Source organism: Musca autumnalis, unplaced genomic scaffold (assembly GCF_047663935.1).
Source record: "Musca autumnalis isolate F117 unplaced genomic scaffold, ASM4766393v1 scaffold_5, whole genome shotgun sequence".
NCBI lineage: Eukaryota > Metazoa > Arthropoda > Insecta > Diptera > Muscidae > Musca > Musca autumnalis.
In genome coordinates, this window is record NW_027412088.1 from 23,683,144 (window position 1) to 23,691,955 (window position 8,812).

The 8,812-nt window shown below is 40.7% G+C and overlaps 1 protein-coding gene across 2 annotated transcripts in view; it reads right to left on the reverse strand.

Moving 5' to 3' along the window:
* The window catches only part of Gpo1 (glycerophosphate oxidase 1), a 37,117-nt gene extending 28,642 nt beyond the window's left edge, over positions 1-8,475 (reverse strand). Inside the window, exon 1 of one of the 2 annotated variants that reach the window (XM_073991362.1) lies at positions 8,332-8,475. The gene's annotated coding sequence lies outside the window, so the exon portion shown is untranslated. Of the gene's footprint in view, positions 1-11; positions 441-8,331 lie in introns of those variants that run through there. The other variant, XM_073991360.1, reaches the window with a different exon arrangement.
* Between the last annotated feature and the right edge of the window lie 337 nt (positions 8,476-8,812).

The following is an 8,812-nucleotide window of genomic DNA, read 5'->3' on the forward strand; positions in this document are numbered from 1 at the left end:
AATTTCCTTACCCCAGCTATAAGTTTTTATGTTTTATTTTAAATATTGCTTGTTATTGATTATTCTATTTTTCTCCACAACCGATACCGTCGTGAAAGACCCACTTTCGTTTCGTTCCAAAAGGATTTTTATTTCCGCCTCACAAGAATTGTTCTTCGTCGTTGCGCGTTTGACCGATTTCAAAGCAAGCGACCGTCCTTCACATGTGTGCAACTTAAAAGAACTTAAGCGCTACGGACCCAATATATTTTGGGGGTATAATTTTGATTAAATCTAATCAACTGCTTTCTCTCGCTCTCGGCAGTCTTGCAAATGTGAAATATGTTGTTGTTCGTTCACCTAAACATATCGAATTGGCGAGAATTGTGCAACTGCAGTCGTGAATTTTTTTGCCACAAATAAAAGTGGTGCCTCCCTTCTTATGTGAAGTATATCATCGTGGCATGCCTCTCTCGGTGTTGTGCGCTTCGGATGTTAATACACAGGGAAAAATTTAGTTGTCTTAAATGAGAGTAAACAAAGTCCGTACTACGTGAGATAATGACCCGAAAGTTTAACAAGTTAAAATAAAGTTAAGTTTGGGCGGGCCACCGTAAAATTTTCTGAAATAAAATGGAATAATTATTTTGTGACCACGGATACCCCAAATGCCTAAATAAGGTTAGCAAATGTATCTGAAAATGTCTTCAAACTGGCGGCACTTTTATATGGAGGCTATAACAAAACATGGGTACCACCGTGGTGAAATGGTATGCACACTCGCATTGGACGCTGAAGGACGTCGGTTCGATTGCCCGGCCAGTCTACATCAAAATTTACAACAGTGCCAAAATTCCCCTCAGTAATGTTGGCAGGTCAGACCTGAAGAAGCAGACGTAGCCATACGATCAATAAGCAAAACAGCAGCAATTCTGTTGATTATGGGAAGAGGTGGAGAGCGAGGCAAATTCTGCGATGCCATAAAAGATTATCTGAAGGACTCAGCCACTGTAAAGGAAAGAAAGTCCAAGGCTACGGTCGAAACACAAGATCTTGACGCTTTGGCCACACCAGAAGAAGTACAACTCGCAGTACATAACACAACAAAAATAGCAGTTACTGATATTACGGTACACCTAACAGCTCCAAACTATCGGGAACAGAGACGAGCCTTCGTAACGATACCTGTACATGGCGTAAAGAAGATCTTAGGAACAAGACTCCTAAAAGTTGGTATGACGGACAGCAAAGTCAAGTACAAGGAAGATATTAGACGCTGCTATAAATGTTTTGGTGCCGGGCATAATGTAACGGACCAGAAAGAAAAGGCATGGTTTATGCATCCGTTGTGGAGAACAAGGGCATAAACTTAAGGAATGCAAAACCCAGATCAGATGTTGTATTTGTGCTGAAGAAGAAAACGCCAAAGCCTGGATCCAAAAGCTGCTTTTCAAAAAAGCAACCGATATGAAATTCTTACAACTTAACATGTATAGAGGAAAAGTTGCTGATGCTATATTACCACAGATAGTACACGCACAAGAAGCAGAAGTCATGATTATCAGTGAACACTACTCATCAAAAACAAGTGGACTGTGGTTTGAGGACGAGTCAAAAACAGCTGCAATATGGATTCCAGACAGGAGAAGCAAGAAACCTAGCAAAGAAGGAAAAGGAAATGGTTACGTGTGGATTCAATTCACTGACGTCAGAAACACAATGAAATACGCCGCTTTTTCACACTCAGTTTCATGTAAAAGACTAAAGGCCCAAGTACTACCTGATTTAAATGAACTAGGAAACGTTTTAATTAGGTAGTACTTGGCCTTTAATCTTTTACATGAAACTGAGCGTTAAAAAAGCGGCGTATTTCATTCTGTTCACACCTTCACAGTCATGAGTTGCTATCTTACCCCTAGCGACTTGATGGTTGAACTCCAGTCGAAGCTTAATAAAATAGAAATTGAAAGTAGAAACATCGTTGGTAATATTATAATAGCCGGTGACTCCATCTCTCGAGCAGTAGAATGGGGCTCACAAGAAACGAATACAAGAGGAAGAACAAATTTGGAAATGACAGCCTGAATAGGACTGACAGTCGCAAATATAGGATGTGTACCAACATTTAGGCGACCGGGCTGTAATGGCACAATACCTGCTATTACCATGGTATCGGAAAATATCGCTAGTAGAATCATAGACTGGAAAGTATTAGAGATATACACGGCTAGCGACCACCAATACATCTCTTACTCCCTACAACCAGACAGAGGAACCACTACACAAAAAAGGAGAGAAGGCACCCGAAAATTTAATCCTAAGAAGCTAGATAGAACAGCTCTAATCACAGAAATGGACAGACAAAGTCAACCAGAGGAAAGTGCTTCGGAACTGGTGAAGAAAACCATGGCGACCATAATCAACGGATGTGATAAATCTATGCCAAAACTGAAAGATATGGGTCCTGGGAAGAAACCACTGTATTGGTGGAACAACCAAGTTGCTGAATTAAGACGTGACTGTCTCAAAAGGAGGAGGAAGTTCAGTAGAGCAAAACGTAGAGGTCCAGCAATAACAGAGCATGCTGAATACAAAGAAGCGAAAAAAGCCCTCCAACTTGCTGTGCAAGAAAGCAAAAAACGTAAATGGGAAGAACTGAGAGAAGATGTAAACCGGGATCCATTTGGACTAGGATATAAAATCGTTATGAAGAAATTGGGAGCTTAAACCACTGCGAACGAAATAGATGATGCAACAATGGAAAATATTGTAAACACATTGTTCCCCACACACGAAATTAGAAGAGAAAGCCCTATAAGCGAACCAATAACCACTCCCTCAATGTTTACGGCAGAGGAACTAAAAACAGCAGCTAGACAATTGAAAAATAATAAGGCTCCTGGACCTGACGGAGTCCAAGCAGAAGTTGTTAAAGAGATTGCCGAAGCACGACCAGAAATACTGCTGAAGATGTATAACCGTTGTTTGCTAGAGGGAATCTTTCCATCATCGTGGAAAGAGCAACAACTGGTTCTTATTAGCAAAGTTAAAGGAGATAATTGGACCATACCAATGCGGCTTTAGACCTGGCAAGTCCACCATTGACCAGATATTTACCCTGCGTCAAATCCTGGAGAAGACCCAAGAGATGCAGATCGACACCTACCACCTTTTTGTCGATTATAAAGCAGCCTTCGACAGCCCGCTGCGTTCCAAGGTATTCCAAGCCATGTCTGAATATGGTATCCCCGCAAAGCTCATCCGGCTTTGCAAAATGACTTTAACTGACACGAGGTCCTCAGTTAAAATAGGAAAGAACCTCTCCGAAGAGTTTGGTACCAAAAGAGGTTTCAGACAAGGAAACAGCCTTTCGTGTGACCTCTTCAACATCCTGCTAGAAAAGGTTATACGAGAGGCAAACGTCAAAAGAAGTGGCACAATCTACACCAATAGTCACATGTTACTTGCTTATGCTGATGATATAGACATCATGGGCCGATCAGTAAAAGAAGTAACTGATACCTTTATAAAGGTCGAAGGAGAATCTGCTAAGGTGGGTCTGGCGGTAAACGATGAGAAGACCAAGTTGATGGTGTCGACGCGCAATGCGTCCATTGAGATCGGACCAACTGTTGAAGTTGGTTCCTATAATTTTGAGTTAGTAAAAGACTTCGTATACCTCGGCACCTCCGTAAACACAACAAACGACATCAGTTGTGAAATAAAAAGAAGAATTGTATTGGCCAACAGATGCTACTTTGGTTTAAATAAGCAGTTTAAAAACAAAGCCACATCTCGTCAAACAAAAATAACGCTCTACAAAACACTGATACTACCCGTGCTGATGTATGGCTCCGAAGCCTGGGTACTTGCGCAAGCAGACATGGCAGTGCTTGGTGTGTTTGAGAGAAAAATTCTTCGAAAGATCTACGGATCAATCTGCGTTGACGGTGAATATCGACGTCGCATGAACCACGAGCTGTATCTCCTATACAGCGACATCAGTATAGTCAAACGTATCGAGATGCAGCGATTGCGTTGGCTAGGCCATATCATAAGAATGAGCGATGATGAACCCGCTAAAAAGGCGTATGAATACATGCCACATGGCGGTGCACGCAGAATTGGCAGGCCAAGGAATAGATGGCGCAAACAAGTGGATGATGAGATGAAAAGGCGCGGTATTCCAGAGTGCAAAGCAACAAATAGAGAGGAATGGAGATCTCTTCTTAGTTCGGCCTATAGAACACATGTTCTGTAATGGGCCAGCTAAGTAAGTAAGTAAGTAAAGGAGATCCAACTGCTCCCTCATCATACAGACCATTGTGTATGCTCAACACAGCCGGAAAACTTTACGAAAGACTTCTAAAGCCAAGAGTAGAACATGCCATACACTCGAAAGGTGGCCTATCGAAGAGGCAATATGTTTTCAGACCTGGAAAATCGACAGTTGGGGCTATAGGAGAGAACGTCGATGTGTTCTCCGCCGCTCAACAACATTAGCAGACCGGTAATTCTACTTGCCGCTCTCGACGTAAAGAATGCATTCAAAAGCCTAAGGTGGATAGACGTGCTACATGCCATGAAGACCATATTCCAAGTCCCTGCGTACATTCTGAAGATAGTCAGTAGTTATCTAAGCGAAAGGGTACTGATGTATAATACAAGCTAAGGTACAAAGCAGAAACATATTACATCAGATGCCGCACAGGGTTCCATCCTAGGTCCCAGATAGGTCTGGAACATTAGCTACAATGAAATTCTAGAAATAGATATGCCCTATAACACGTTCTTAGTGGAGTACGCAGATGACGTAGCAGCTGTAATTCAGACCAGAAATACGAAGATGCTCAGCATAAACTGACACAAGTAATGCTCCGAACCAGAGCTTGGCTAGTGGCACATGCGTTGGAACTAGTTACACACAAAACCGAGCTGGTATTATTGTCCAGAAAACATATCCCAGCAGAAATCGATATGCGGGTAAACAATTTCGTTATACGCACGCAGAAATTTGTTACCTATCTTGGGATACAACTCAATACAAAACTGACGTTCACGCCGCAGATAATCCGGGCAGGTGAAAAAGCTTCTGCAATCACGGGACAACTGAGTAGATTGATGGCCAACATTGGAGAGCCACTCCCACACAAAAGGAAACTTTTAATGGAGATCTGCAATAGCATTTTGCTTTATGGGTGTGAAGTCTGGGCTCCGAGCATTTCTACTAAATGCAGAGCGAAAAAATTGTTAGCAGTACAAAGAACGGCGGCAATGCGAGTTGCATCTGCATACCGCACAGTTTCGGGACCAGCTGTACAAATCATAGCAGGTATGATACCTATAGATTTAATGGCGGAACAACGGATGAAATTATATGAAATGAGGCGTTCCCAACACGCAACAGGAACAGAAATTTCCGAAATAAAAGATTAAACGTTTATAAAATGGCAAACAATGTGGAACAGAGAGACTTGCAGCTGATGGACGGCGAAGCTTATCCCAAATATCAAATCCTGGGTGGATAGAAAACATGGGGATGTCAACTACTATTTGACGCAGATGCTCACCGGACATGGGTATTTCCGGAAGTACTTGTTTAGACAAGGAAAATGCAAATCCCCCTTCTATCTCTACGAAGAAGAAGATACCGTAAATGACGCGGAGCACACATTCTTCGCATGCAGCCGTTGGTCAAAATGCTGATTAGCAACGAAAACTGGATCGCCGTTGCAAGATACTGTGAGTTACTGTGGAGAACCAAAAAAAATAGATCTGGACAACGCTAATACTACAAACTGAAGTGGGAAATACAGCGGAGCTTGGACGCAAGCAAATTGGAGAAGAAGGTCCTTACGACCTGGGAGCCACCTCGAAGTAATGCGAAAGCGGTGCCGATGTGGATGCAGCTCCCAGAGGTGAAGAGGTGGGGTTTTAGTCGGTATGAAGACCGAGTCCGACATACCACGTTGAGCGACGGTCAAAGTGAATGCATAAAGCATTTCCCCACCTCTGCCGCAAAAAAAATATTATCATTATTATTATCATTATTATTATTCTTATTTTTATTATTGTTATTATTATCATTATTATTATCATTATTATTATAATTATTATTATCATCATTATTATTATAACAAAACATGGACCTATGATGACAATTTTTAATAGAGACATTGTGTGACCACAGGGAACCGCAAATTTTTAATTACAGATGGTAAAAACACCTAAAATCAGAGGGTACCGTTACATGGGGGATATACCAAAACATTTTTAGTGGCAACTAAGAAACTCAAACTACAGGTATTTCAGTTAAATATTGTAGCTAATATCCCCAAGCTACCGAAAATCGTAAGGTGCCGTTGTATGGGAACTAGACCAAAACATGGACCTACGTTAACAATTTTTGGTGGAGATGTTTTATGACCACTGGGAACCTCAAATGTTAAGTGAGAGGTAGTTCGGTAAAAAATGTAACTAAAATCCTAAAAATACCGAAAATCCGGAGGCAATACCAAATCATGGACCTATTTTGACAATTTTTAGTGGAGAGATGCTGCGAGCAGTGGGAAGCTCAAGCGTCATCTTACAGGTAGTTCGGTTAAATATTGTAACTGAAATTCTCAAAATACCGAAAATCGGAAGGTACCGTTATATTTGGGGGGGGGGGGGGGGGGCGGGCTTGACCGCTGGGAAACTCAAACGTCATCTTACAGGTAGTTCGGTTAAATATTGTAGCTGAAATCCTCAAAATACCGAAAATCGGAGGTACCGATATATGGGGGCTACATCAAAACATGAACCTATGTTAACAATCTTTGGTGGAGATGTTTTGTGACCACTGGAATTACATGTAGTTCCATCAAAAAATTTAGCTAAAATCCTCAAAATGCCGAAAATCGGAAGGTAACGTTATATGGAGGCTATACCAAAACCTGGATATATGTTGACAATTTTTTGGTGGAGAGGTGTTGTGACCGCTAGGAACCTCAAATGCCAAATTGCACATAGGGGATTATCATGAACGGCAATTCCACGTGAATTTTTTCACTTTCTCCCTTAAGTTGCAACGGCGGAAAGATGAAACTCACGGGGAAATTTCATTCATGATAACCCCCATAATTTGGTTGAAAATTTTAGCTAAAATCCTCAAAATACCGAAAATCGGTCCGAAAACTTCTGCCGGCAACGTCAAAAATGATTGATGAGCACGGTAACTTACCGAAACTTGACAAATATTATTATTTTCTGTAAACTCAAATCAAGTTCGAACTGAACTACATATGTCGGTCACACCTTCGGGTACATCACACAGACATAAGATGACTGTAGTGACCGGACTCAGAAAATTCTGAAATTTTGAACACATAGTTCTCTGTATGCTGTTACGCCAATATATATATATTATGTCTGCGAATTCCATATTTCCCGAGATATAGGCTTCGAAAGTCCCGAAAAATGCATGCTTTTCGGAGAAGAAATTTTTTTAGAACAAATTTTGTTCGCCTATCTGTCCATAGGAGAAAGTCTCAAATCCACGGCCGATGGCCGGCTATTTACCTAAAAACTTAATTTTTGTAAACTTTTTGTGGAAAAAAATCAAATCCGGCCCCTACATTCAACTTGCTCCATCACGTTGCATGTTGCCGACCGCTGTTCTAAATGCAACGATATTTTTTTCGTGCGCAAGTCCATACTTTCTGAGATGACGGAACGATAGCTCTAAATACACGTAAGACCATTAACGAGAGTGGCTGGTTTGCACGTTAACTCTCGGCATAGTCCGGAGTTGCACATCGAAATATTTTTTTTTTTATCTTTTTTCCTGATTCAGTCCATACTTCCTGAGGTAATGATATGATAGCTCTAAAAACACTTACGGTCACCAACAATCCCAATGGCCAGGATGCATTCAGTTATAGAGTAGGAGTATCTGACATCGTCCAATCGTTGCGCATCAAAATATTTCTCCCAAATTCAGACCAGGTTCGAGGAATTACATCAGTCTATTCCTTCTTCCACACAAAAGTTCAACAATTTTTCGGTTAAATCCAAAGGTCACTTCTCGGATCGTTTGACGTATATGCAACGGAGTTGACAGTTGAAATCCGCTGAATTTCTCATAGGCTGTGGGTATTTCTAACTGATTCTAGATATTTTACTTGTTGTTGTCTAATTCTACCCCTTTTTTTGGCTTAGTGTAAAAAATCGAATATGTGTGTTGTTATTGGTTTGCTTCAATAACAAGTGCAAAAAAATACCAATATTCTAACACTCAAAACTACAATTTGTTAACAACATCTCAGGCAGTAGAACAACTAACAAAAGAAAATTTACAAATTATTTACTCACTATAACAACGTTCACGACGACAACGACGACCACAAGCCAACCAACGACGCCAGACAATGGTTGAAAGTGACTATTCAATTCGTGTCGTTGGCTAAAACATTTGTTAGAGTACACAGTAGTGTTTCATTTATTTTTTTCTACTTGAAATTAATTTAATGTCAAATTCTCTGCTGCTCATAAACAGCCCAATTATGAACGGCCTCTCACCGTGAGTTTTCTCTTTCTCGCCTCCTCCCCTATTATAAACATCATATCGCCGTGAGTGATGTTATGTTCTCACTGTTCCCTTATTATAAACAACAAGAGGGTGAGCAAAACTCACGTTCGTGAAAAAATTAGCTATTACAAATGTAAAAAAAGTGAGAAAAAGAGGCAAATTTCTGCTGAAATTTCTCACTACCGAAATCAAAGTGAGTTGAACAAAAAAATTTAAGTGTGAACATTTATTTTAAAAAATACGAATATTTTGTATCTGTAATGA